Genomic DNA, 13,621 nt, shown 5'->3' with positions numbered 1-13,621 from the left:
GTAAATAAGTGTCCATAGATACAAATACTGGGAGGTAAGTTTCCATAGATACAAATACTGGGAGGTAAATTTCCATAGATACAAAGACTGGTAAATAGATGTCAATATATACAAAGACTTGGAGGTCGGTATCCATAGATACACAGACTGGTAAATAGGTGTCCATAGATACAAAGACTGGGAGGTAAGTTTCCATAGATACACAGACTGGTAAATAGGTGTCCATAGATACACAGACTGGTAAATAGATGTCAATATATACAAAGACTTGGAGGTCGGTATCCATAGATACACAGACTGGTAAATAGGTGTCCATAGATACACAGACTGGTAAATAGGTGTCCATAGATACACAGACTGGTAAATAGGTGTCCATAGATACACAGACTGGTAAATAGGTGTCCATAGATACACAGACTGGTAAATAGGTGTCCATAGATACACAGACTGGTAAATAGGTATCCATAGATACAAATACTGGGAGGTAAGTTTCCATAGATACACAGACTGGTAAATAGGTGTCCATAGATACACAGACTGGTAAATAGGTATCCATAGATACAAATACTGGGAGGTAAGTTTCCATAGATACACAGACTGGTAAATAGGTGTCCATAGATACACAGACTGGTAAATAGGTGTCCATAGATACAACGACTGGTAAAAAGGTGTCCATAGATACACAGATTGGGAGGTATAGGTAACTTCACAAGCTGCTCCGTCTGATGGTTAGAAAAGTGCTGATGTAAAATCTTAGCTCTTTCTAGCTGTTTTTTTGAGTCCAGCTGCCTTTCTCAGAGTTTGTTTGTCTACAATGTGGTTTTGTCTGTGGTCAATTAAACATATGCAAAAGTATTTCAAACCAAAACTTTGCAAAAATAATCCCAGAATACAACAGTGGATTCCATGTCCGGACTCTGGTACACAGACAGCAGCTCATCACCAGTTGACTTTTAAAAACTGCAGATACTCAGGTATTTGAAACGAGGAAACTGCTTCCAGATGTGTTGGCACCTAAAACTCTTGTGGGATTAGTTTTATTTAGCGATACTTAATGGTCAGATGGGGACTTCCAGTACATACATATTGCAAGTATTCAGTTCGGTGTGTACACTGGTTGAGAGCTGCAACAACACAATGACTTCCTTTGAGTACACTGCCAGAGATTTGAGCAGCGGAGGTTAAATCCAAGGTCTGCCGCTACTCTGGTTTGTTCTCTTTATTGAACGAAGTGTATCTTGATGACTAAAGCTGTTTGTAAACTATCTCTTGGCAAGTCAAGTGTGGAGGCTAATGCACGTCTCATTTAACACCATCCAGAGTTGAACAGCGAGGAACGGAGACAACCTGTTGCCTTAACTGCCAAAAGAATCAGAAAACATGCCTGCAAACTCTGCTTGGATTATTAAAAACATTAAATATATTATAACAGATGGAGACAGTTGCTGCTTTATTTAACATCTTATTCGTAAAGATTAAGTACTAATAACATGTTCTTCACAAGACGGTATTTTAAAAAATCAACAAAAAATCTTTTTCTCTGCCAAGTGAATATTGTCATGATTATGATATCCGGATTGTAAGCCTTTTTGTTTTTTCTTTCGTATTTAATCACCTGAAACTAATCATTGTGTTTTCGTAAGCTTAGATCGAGCCCTTTGTAGAACTGGGACCTCCTCATGGGGAGAGAGACGGCCATTTGCATTGTTGGCATCTGCCACCCTAGTTCCTCCACACTGGACCTGTGACAGCACATCACCAGCAATCATTGTCCCCACACCACGAACCAATAAAGACCAAACTGTTAAGTATTGGATCATAATCATCATGAATCTTCTCTTGACATAATACAATAAAAGTTATGAATGTAAGCAAATGAAAACAAAGAAAGCAAGAAAAATATGGATATCTCTGTGAACAAAACACACAGGTGCTTTAATGGTGAAAACAATAACACTTCAAAAGCCCTAGTCGTATACGATATTGTAGATATATAACGGAAGCTTGAAGCCAAACTGTTACGACATCGTGTCACTTCGCCATGTCCTGTGATGTATGTTGTTTGCAGAGCGGATATTCACGGGCTGAATATGTAAATATGACAGGAGAGGAAGAGGAGGAGGAGGAGGAGGAGGAGGAGGAGGAGGAGGAGGAGGAGGAGGAGGAGGAGGACTAACAGAAACCCTGTGTGGGATTTGATGTGTTGCGATGTTGATTACAGCGTTCCACCACTTCCATCTCACCAAATGTATCACTATTGATGATATACCTCCCCCACCTCCAAACCTATCCCCCCCTCCCCCCCACCTCTATCTCCGTCTCATTTACTTTGGGTGAAGATGCAACATGAAGCCGCGGCGTTGTCGGGGGGATCTCTGATTGCAGCATCCCACCACTTTTGTCAGTCACAATTCATCATTTTATCCATTTCTCCGTCACTCCGTACGCCGTCCATCCATCTCGCTCTCCTTCTGTATCTATTTGTTTATTCGCCGCGAGGAAGGAGGAACAAGGGAGAGATGCAGCTGACGCCGGCCGGATGCCGATTGCAACATCACGTCGATTCTGTCAGTCATGCTTTACGGTTTAATGCGTAAACACCCTCTGCTCTCACCCGCTCTGCTCTCACCCGCTCTGCTCTCACCCGCTCTGCTCTCACCCGCTCTGCTCGCTCTCAACGTTGATTTAGTGAGCGGAGGGTGTGATGAGAGAATTATCTGTTTCGCTGATGTAATCTCGTGATGTTGATTGCAACATCCCACCACTTCTGTCCAGCATAATGAATCATGAGATGATGGCCATCAACTCTCTCTCTCTCCCTCTCTCTCGCTCTCGCTCTCTCTCTCTCTCTCTTATTTTCATATTCAAATGATAAGGACATTTTGTGGCTTTGGTGCCAACTCGGGCGACTTTCTCGCCAGATTTAGCGACTTTTGGGGGCGTTTGCTGCTTCCATTGGAAAAAAGTTGGCAACCGTGGTCGGGGTTATCTAGCCCAGCGGTCCCCAACTTTTTTTGCGCCACGGATCAGTTTCGTGTCAGACAATATTTTCACGGACCGGCCTTCACGGTGTGGGCGATAAATATGACGTAATAAATATGATACGACCGGCATGAAGACAATAATAAAGTGCTTAAAAATCAACTCACCATTATGCCAAATTAGTGGGATCCCTGAGCTTGTTTCTCTACAAGGAGCCGGGTCGGGGTGATGAGAGACACCCAACGTGTGTTCTGTATATCCGGTCTACTGCTTAACTTAGACCTGTATGTCCAGTCTACTGCTTAACTTAGACCTGTATGTCCAGTCTACTGCTTAACTTAGACCTTTATGTCCAGTCTACTGCTTAACTTAGACCTTTAGTCCAGTCTACTGCTTAACTTAGACCTGTATGTCCAGTCTACTGCTTAACTTAGACCTTTAGTCCAGTCTACTGCTTAACTTAGACCTTTATGTCCAGTCTACTGCTTAACTTAGACCTTTAGTCCAGTCTACTGCTTAACTTAGACCTTTATGTCCAGTCTACTGCTTAACTTAGACCTGTATGTCCAGTCTACTGCTTAACTTAAACCTTTAGTCCAGTCTACTGCTTAACTTAGACCTTTATGTCCAGTCTACTGCTTAACTTAGACCTTTAGTCCAGTCTACTGCTTAACTTAGACCTGTATGTCCAGTCTACTGCTTAACTTAGACCTTTAGTCCAGTCTACTGCTTAACTTAGACCTTTATGTCCTGTCTACTGCTTAACTTAGACCTTTAGTCCAGTCTACTGCTTAACTTAGACCTTTATGTCCAGTCTACTGCTTAACTTAGACCTGTATGTCCAGTCTACTGCTTAACTTAAACCTTTAGTCCAGTCTACTGCTTAACTTAGACCTGTATGTCCAGTCTACTGCTTAACTTTGACCTTTAGTCCAGTCTACTGCTTAACTTAGACCTTTATGTCCAGTCTACTGCTTAACTTAAACCTGTATGTCCAGTCTACTGCTTAACTTAAACCTTTAGTCCAGTCTACTGCTTAACTTAGACCTGTATGTCCAGTTTACTGCTTAACTTAGACCTTTAGTCCAGTCTACTGCTTAACTTAGACCTGTATGTCCAGTCTACTGCTTAACTTAAACCTTTATGTCCAGTCTACTGCTTAACTTAGACCTTTAGTCCAGTCTACTGCTTAACTTAGACCTGTATGTCCAGTCTACTGCTTAACTTAAACCTTTATGTCCAGTCTACTGCTTAACTTAGACCTTTAGTCCAGTCTACTGCTTAACTTAGACCTGTATGTCCAGTCTACTGCTTAACTTAGACCTTTAGTCCAGTCTACTGCTTAACTTAGACCTTTATGTCCAGTCTACTGCTTAACTTAAACCTTTATGTCCAGTCTACTGCTTAACTTAAACCTGTATGTCCAGTCTACTGCTTAACTTAAACCTGTATGTCCAGTCTACTGCTTAACTTAAACCTGTATGTCCAGTCTACTGCTTAACTTAGACCTTTATGTCCAGTCTACTGCTTAACTTAAACCTTTATGTCCAGTCTACTGCTTAACTTAGACCTTTAGTCCAGTCTACTGCTTAACTTAGACCTGTATGTCCAGTCTACTGCTTAACTTAGACCTTTAGTCCAGTCTACTGCTTAACTTAGACCTTTATGTCCAGTCTACTGCTTAACTTAGACCTTTATGTCCAGTCTATTGCTTAACTTAGACCTGTATGTCCAGTCTACTGCTTAACTTAGACCTTTAGTACAGTCTACTGCTTAACTTAAACCTGTATGTCCAGTCTACTGCTTAACTTAGACCTGTATGTCCAGTCTACTGCTTAACTTAGACCTTTAGTCCAGTCTACTGCTTAACTTAGACCTGTATGTCCAGTCTACTGCTTAACTTAGACCTGTATGTCCAGTCTACTGCTTAACTTAGACCTGTATGTCCAGTCTACTGCTTAACTTAGACCTTTAGTCCAGTCTACTGCTTAACTTAGACCTGTATGTCCAGTCTACTGCTTAACTTAGACCTTTAGTCCAGTCTACTGCTTAACTTAGACCTGTATGTCCAGTCTACTGCTTAACTTAGACCTTTATGTCCAGTCTACTGCTTAACTTAAACCTTTATGTCCAGTCTACTGCTTAACTTAGACCTTTATGTCCAGTCTACTGCTTAACTTAAACCTGTATGTCCAGTCTACTGCTTAACTTAAACCTGTATGTCCAGTCTACTGCTTAACTTAGACCTTTATGTCCAGTCTACTGCTTAACTTAAACCTGTATGTCCAGTCTACTGCTTAACTTAAACCTGTATGTCCAGTCTACTGCTTAACTTAAACCTGTATGTCCAGTCTACTGCTTAACTTAGACCTTTATGTCCAGTCTACTGCTTAACTTAAACCTTTATGTCCAGTCTACTGCTTAACTTAAACCTGTATGTCCAGCCTACTGCTTAACTTAAACCTGTATGTCCAGTCTACTGCTTAACTTAAACCTGTATGTCCAGTCTACTGCTTAACTTAGACCTTTATGTCCAGTCTACTGCTTAACTTAAACCTTTATGTCCAGTCTACTGCTTAACTTAGACCTTTAGTCCAGTCTACTGCTTAACTTAGACCTGTATGTCCAGTCTACTGCTTAACTTAGACCTTTAGTCCAGTCTACTGCTTAACTTAGACCTTTATGTCCAGTCTACTGCTTAACTTAGACCTGTATGTCCAGTCTACTGCTTAACTTAGACCTTTATGTCCAGTCTACTGCTTAACTTAGACCTTTAGTCCAGTCTACTGCTTAACTTAGACCTTTATGTCCAGTCTACTGCTTAACTTAGACCTTTATGTCCAGTCTATTGCTTAACTTAGACCTGTATGTCCAGTCTACTGCTTAACTTAGACCTTTAGTCCAGTCTACTGCTTAACTTAAACCTGTATGTCCAGTCTACTGCTTAACTTAGACCTTTAGTCCAGTTTACTGCTTAACTTAGACCTGTATGTCCAGTCTACTGCTTAACTTAGACCTTTAGTCCAGTCTACTGCTTAACTTAAACCTGTATGTCCAGTCTACTGCTTAACTTAGACCTTTATGTCCAGTCTACTGCTTAACTTTGACCTTTATGTCCAGTCTACTGCTTAACTTAGACCTTTATGTCCAGTCTACTCTTTAACTTAAACCTTTATGTCCAGTCTACTGCTTAACTTAGACCTTTAGTCCAGTCTACTGCTTAACTTAGACCTTTATGTCCAGTCTACTGCTTAACTTAAACCTTTATGTCCAGTCTACTGCTTAACTTAAACCTTTATGTCCAGTCTACTGCTTAACTTAGACCTTTAGTCCAGTCTACTGCTTAACTTAGACCTTTATGTCCAGTCTACTGCTTAACTTAGACCTGTATGTCCAGTCTACTGCTTAACTTAGACCTTTAGTCCAGTCTACTGCTTAACTTAGACCTTTATGTCCAGTCTACTGCTTAACTTAGACCTGTATGTCCAGTCTACTGCTTAACTTAGACCTTTATGTCCAGTCTACTGCTTAACTTAGACCTTTAGTCCAGTCTACTGCTTAACTTAGACCTTTATGTCCAGTCTACTGCTTAACTTAGACCTTTATGTCCAGTCTATTGCTTAACTTAGACCTGTATGTCCAGTCTACTGCTTAACTTAGACCTTTAGTCCAGTCTACTGCTTAACTTAGACCTTTATGTCCAGTCTACTGCTTAACTTAGACCTTTAGTCCAGTTTACTGCTTAACTTAGACCTGTATGTCCAGTCTACTGCTTAACTTAGACCTTTAGTCCAGTCTACTGCTTAACTTAGACCTTTATGTCCAGTCTACTGCTTAACTTAGACCTTTATGTCCAGTCTACTGCTTAACTTAGACCTGTATGTCCAGTCTACTGCTTAACTTAGACCTTTATGTCCAGTCTACTGCTTAACTTAGACCTTTAGTCCAGTCTACTGCTTAACTTAGACCTTTATGTCCAGTCTACTGCTTAACTTAGACCTTTATGTCCAGTCTATTGCTTAACTTAGACCTGTATGTCCAGTCTACTGCTTAACTTAGACCTTTAGTCCAGTCTACTGCTTAACTTAAACCTGTATGTCCAGTCTACTGCTTAACTTAGACCTTTAGTCCAGTTTACTGCTTAACTTAGACCTGTATGTCCAGTCTACTGCTTAACTTAGACCTTTAGTCCAGTCTACTGCTTAACTTAAACCTGTATGTCCAGTCTACTGCTTAACTTAGACCTTTATGTCCAGTCTACTGCTTAACTTTGACCTTTATGTCCAGTCTACTGCTTAACTTAGACCTTTATGTCCAGTCTACTCTTTAACTTAAACCTTTATGTCCAGTCTACTGCTTAACTTAGACCTTTAGTCCAGTCTACTGCTTAACTTAGACCTTTATGTCCAGTCTACTGCTTAACTTAAACCTTTATGTCCAGTCTACTGCTTAACTTAAACCTTTATGTCCAGTCTACTGCTTAACTTAGACCTTTAGTCCAGTCTACTGCTTAACTTAGACCTTTATGTCCAGTCTACTGCTTAACTTAGACCTTTAGTCCAGTCTACTGCTTAACTTAGACCTGTATGTCCAGTCTACTGCTTAACTTAGACCTTTAGTCCAGTCTACTGCTTAACTTAGACCTTTATGTCCTGTCTACTGCTTAACTTAGACCTTTAGTCCAGTCTACTGCTTAACTTAGACCTTTATGTCCAGTCTACTGCTTAACTTAGACCTGTATGTCCAGTCTACTGCTTAACTTAAACCTTTAGTCCAGTCTACTGCTTAACTTAGACCTGTATGTCCAGTCTACTGCTTAACTTTGACCTTTAGTCCAGTCTACTGCTTAACTTAGACCTTTATGTCCAGTCTACTGCTTAACTTAAACCTGTATGTCCAGTCTACTGCTTAACTTAAACCTTTAGTCCAGTCTACTGCTTAACTTAGACCTGTATGTCCAGTTTACTGCTTAACTTAGACCTTTAGTCCAGTCTACTGCTTAACTTAGACCTGTATGTCCAGTCTACTGCTTAACTTAAACCTTTATGTCCAGTCTACTGCTTAACTTAGACCTTTAGTCCAGTCTACTGCTTAACTTAGACCTGTATGTCCAGTCTACTGCTTAACTTAAACCTTTATGTCCAGTCTACTGCTTAACTTAGACCTTTAGTCCAGTCTACTGCTTAACTTAGACCTGTATGTCCAGTCTACTGCTTAACTTAGACCTTTAGTCCAGTCTACTGCTTAACTTAGACCTTTATGTCCAGTCTACTGCTTAACTTAAACCTTTATGTCCAGTCTACTGCTTAACTTAAACCTGTATGTCCAGTCTACTGCTTAACTTAAACCTGTATGTCCAGTCTACTGCTTAACTTAAACCTGTATGTCCAGTCTACTGCTTAACTTAGACCTTTATGTCCAGTCTACTGCTTAACTTAAACCTTTATGTCCAGTCTACTGCTTAACTTAGACCTTTAGTCCAGTCTACTGCTTAACTTAGACCTGTATGTCCAGTCTACTGCTTAACTTAGACCTTTAGTCCAGTCTACTGCTTAACTTAGACCTTTATGTCCAGTCTACTGCTTAACTTAGACCTTTATGTCCAGTCTATTGCTTAACTTAGACCTGTATGTCCAGTCTACTGCTTAACTTAGACCTTTAGTACAGTCTACTGCTTAACTTAAACCTGTATGTCCAGTCTACTGCTTAACTTAGACCTGTATGTCCAGTCTACTGCTTAACTTAGACCTTTAGTCCAGTCTACTGCTTAACTTAGACCTGTATGTCCAGTCTACTGCTTAACTTAGACCTGTATGTCCAGTCTACTGCTTAACTTAGACCTGTATGTCCAGTCTACTGCTTAACTTAGACCTTTAGTCCAGTCTACTGCTTAACTTAGACCTGTATGTCCAGTCTACTGCTTAACTTAGACCTTTAGTCCAGTCTACTGCTTAACTTAGACCTGTATGTCCAGTCTACTGCTTAACTTAGACCTTCATGTCCAGTCTACTGCTTAACTTAAACCTTTATGTCCAGTCTACTGCTTAACTTAGACCTTTATGTCCAGTCTACTGCTTAACTTAAACCTGTATGTCCAGTCTACTGCTTAACTTAAACCTGTATGTCCAGTCTACTGCTTAACTTAGACCTTTATGTCCAGTCTACTGCTTAACTTAAACCTGTATGTCCAGTCTACTGCTTAACTTAAACCTGTATGTCCAGTCTACTGCTTAACTTAAACCTGTATGTCCAGTCTACTGCTTAACTTAGACCTTTATGTCCAGTCTACTGCTTAACTTAAACCTTTATGTCCAGTCTACTGCTTAACTTAAACCTGTATGTCCAGCCTACTGCTTAACTTAAACCTGTATGTCCAGTCTACTGCTTAACTTAAACCTGTATGTCCAGTCTACTGCTTAACTTAGACCTTTATGTCCAGTCTACTGCTTAACTTAAACCTTTATGTCCAGTCTACTGCTTAACTTAGACCTTTAGTCCAGTCTACTGCTTAACTTTGACCTGTATGTCCAGTCTACTGCTTAACTTAGACCTTTAGTCCAGTCTACTGCTTAACTTAGACCTTTATGTCCAGTCTACTGCTTAACTTAGACCTGTATGTCCAGTCTACTGCTTAACTTAGACCTTTATGTCCAGTCTACTGCTTAACTTAGACCTTTAGTCCAGTCTACTGCTTAACTTAGACCTTTATGTCCAGTCTACTGCTTAACTTAGACCTTTATGTCCAGTCTATTGCTTAACTTAGACCTGTATGTCCAGTCTACTGCTTAACTTAGACCTTTAGTCCAGTCTACTGCTTAACTTAAACCTGTATGTCCAGTCTACTGCTTAACTTAGACCTTTAGTCCAGTTTACTGCTTAACTTAGACCTGTATGTCCAGTCTACTGCTTAACTTAGACCTTTAGTCCAGTCTACTGCTTAACTTAAACCTGTATGTCCAGTCTACTGCTTAACTTAGCCCTTTATGTCCAGTCTACTGCTTAACTTTGACCTTTATGTCCAGTCTACTGCTTAACTTAGACCTTTATGTCCAGTCTACTCTTTAACTTAAACCTTTATGTCCAGTCTACTGCTTAACTTAGACCTTTAGTCCAGTCTACTGCTTAACTTAGACCTTTATGTCCAGTCTACTGCTTAACTTAAACCTTTATGTCCAGTCTACTGCTTAACTTAAACCTTTATGTCCAGTCTACTGCTTAACTTAGACCTTTAGTCCAGTCTACTGCTTAACTTAGACCTTTATGTCCAGTCTACTGCTTAACTTAGACCTGTATGTCCAGTCTACTGCTTAACTTAGACCTTTAGTCCAGTCTACTGCTTAACTTAGACCTTTATGTCCAGTCTACTGCTTAACTTAGACCTGTATGTCCAGTCTACTGCTTAACTTAGACCTTTATGTCCAGTCTACTGCTTAACTTAGACCTTTAGTCCAGTCTACTGCTTAACTTAAACCTTTATGTCCAGTCTACTGCTTAACTTAGACCTTTATGTCCAGTCTATTGCTTAACTTAAACCTTTATGTCCAGTCTACTGCTTAACTTAGACCTTTAGTCCAGTCTACTGCTTAACTTAAACCTGTATGTCCAGTCTACTGCTTAACTTAGACCTTTAGTCCAGTTTACTGCTTAACTTAGACCTGTATGTCCAGTCTACTGCTTAACTTAGACCTTTAGTCCAGTCTACTGCTTAACTTAGACCTTTATGTCCAGTCTACTGCTTAACTTAGACCTTTATGTCCAGTCTACTGCTTAACTTAGACCTGTATGTCCAGTCTACTGCTTAACTTAGACCTTTATGTCCAGTCTACTGCTTAACTTAGACCTTTAGTCCAGTCTACTGCTTAACTTAGACCTTTATGTCCAGTCTACTGCTTAACTTAGACCTTTATGTCCAGTCTATTGCTTAACTTAGACCTGTATGTCCAGTCTACTGCTTAACTTAGACCTTTAGTCCAGTCTACTGCTTAACTTAAACCTGTATGTCCAGTCTACTGCTTAACTTAGACCTTTAGTCCAGTCTACTGCTTAACTTAGACCTGTATGTCCAGTCTACTGCTTAACTTAGACCTTTAGTCCAGTCTACTGCTTAACTTAAACCTGTATGTCCAGTCTACTGCTTAACTTAGACCTTTATGTCCAGTCTACTGCTTAACTTTGACCTTTATGTCCAGTCTACTGCTTAACTTAGACCTTTATGTCCAGTCTACTCTTTAACTTAAACCTTTATGTCCAGTCTACTGCTTAACTTAGACCTTTAGTCCAGTCTACTGCTTAACTTAGACCTTTATGTCCAGTCTACTGCTTAACTTAAACCTTTATGTCCAGTCTACTGCTTAACTTAAACCTTTATGTCCAGTCTACTGCTTAACTTAGACCTTTAGTCCAGTCTACTGCTTAACTTAGACCTTTATGTCCAGTCTACTGCTTAACTTAGACCTGTATGTCCAGTCTACTGCTTAACTTAGACCTTTAGTCCAGTCTACTGCTTAACTTAGACCTTTATGTCCAGTCTACTGCTTAACTTAGACCTGTATGTCCAGTCTACTGCTTAACTTAGACCTTTATGTCCAGTCTACTGCTTAACTTAGACCTTTAGTCCAGTCTACTGCTTAACTTAGACCTTTATGTCCAGTCTACTGCTTAACTTAGACCTTTATGTCCAGTCTATTGCTTAACTTAGACCTGTATGTCCAGTCTACTGCTTAACTTAGACCTTTAGTCCAGTCTACTGCTTAACTTAAACCTGTATGTCCAGTCTACTGCTTAACTTAGACCTTTAGTCCAGTTTACTGCTTAACTTAGACCTGTATGTCCAGTCTACTGCTTAACTTAGACCTTTAGTCCAGTCTACTGCTTAACTTAAACCTGTATGTCCAGTCTACTGCTTAACTTAGACCTTTATGTCCAGTCTACTGCTTAACTTTGACCTTTATGTCCAGTCTACTGCTTAACTTAGACCTTTATGTCCAGTCTACTCTTTAACTTAAACCTTTATGTCCAGTCTACTGCTTAACTTAGACCTTTAGTCCAGTCTACTGCTTAACTTAGACCTTTATGTCCAGTCTACTGCTTAACTTAAACCTTTATGTCCAGTCTACTGCTTAACTTAAACCTTTATGTCCAGTCTACTGCTTAACTTAGACCTTTAGTCCAGTCTACTGCTTAACTTAGACCTTTATGTCCAGTCTACTGCTTAACTTAGACCTGTATGTCCAGTCTACTGCTTAACTTAGACCTTTATGTCCAGTCTACTGCTTAACTTTGACCTGTATGTCCAGTCTACTGCTTAACTTTGACCTTTATGTCCAGTCTACTGCTTAACTTAGACCTTTATGTCCAGTCTACTGCTTAACTTAGACCTGTATGTCCAGTCTACTGCTTAACTTTGACCTTTATGTCCAGTCTACTGCTTAACTTTAACCTTTATGTCCAGTCTACTGCTTAACTTAGACCTTTATGTCCGGTATACTGCTTAACTTAGACCTTTATGTCCGGTCTACTGCTTAACTTAGACCTGTATGTCCAGTCTACTGCTTAACTTAGACCTTTATGTCCGGTCTACTGCTTAAACACGCTTCACAAAGACAGGATGTTGGAAATGGATGCAGGTTTTCAGAGCTTTTTTGGGGAACTCAGGATATTCTGCCTTGATTTTAGACTAGAACACCGGCAGCGTTGAAACAGACTTTTAAGTTTCATTTTGGGGGTTCAGACTGATATATCCAGTCATTTTTCAAAATAAAACATCATCCGAACTTTTTTTTTTGTGACTTTTATTTCAATCATTCTTTCTGTGCGGTCCGGTACCAAGGGACCCACGGACCGGTACCACTCACTCGCGGGTTTCTCCAATGTCACCGACCCCGGCTTCAAGGCGGCAAGGTTTAGATAGCTGAAATGTCTTTCCGCTTAAACTCACGGCCAGGATTAAAAGAAGCCAATGTTGAATGTCTGTCAGCGCTGGAGGCCTCCTCAGATGCGTTGTACCGCCAAACATTCACCCAAACATCCTCCCGGTGCGTCTTGTGATGTCAGACTGCAGTCTTGAATACGCCCTCCACGCCTCTCTTTCTGGTTTCTTGTGTGGACCTTACTGTAAATAGTTTGCTTTGCGAACCATCCACTTTCCAGCTCCACATTATTTTTTTTAACCTTTCAATATGTCATATTGCTGCTGCAGCTCTCTGAGTTCACTAAAGGGGAACAAGCATCTTAATGGACGGCATACGCACTTCCTCTGCGCTCGGAGTCACACACCCTCACACTGACGCTGTGTTCCACTTTGATCCTGCAGTAAAAGCTGCAAAAAACGTTAAAAAAGAGCATCATCTCAACGAGCTGAAAGTGCGTTTTCTCCAAGACGATCGAAGTGACCACTTAAGAGTGAATAATGGTTGAGTTTACACTTTGTTTGCACAGCTCTCTCTCTCTCTCTCTCTCTCTCTCTCTCTCTCTCTCTCTCTCTCTCTCTCTCTCTCTCTCTCTCTCTATGTGTGCTCAACACAATTGACTTCTGCTGTAAATTCCCAAACAGTTATTACATTATCAGTATATTATTGCCGACATGTGAATCAATGTACTGCATGAGTTGGATTGCAGTGAAAGTAGAGTTTGTTTATTA

The sequence above is a fragment of the Taurulus bubalis genome, assembly GCF_910589615.1.
Source record: "Taurulus bubalis genome assembly, chromosome: 10".
NCBI classification, from domain to species: Eukaryota; Metazoa; Chordata; class Actinopteri; order Perciformes; family Cottidae; genus Taurulus; species Taurulus bubalis.
Note: the sequence above shows the minus strand (reverse complement) of the source record.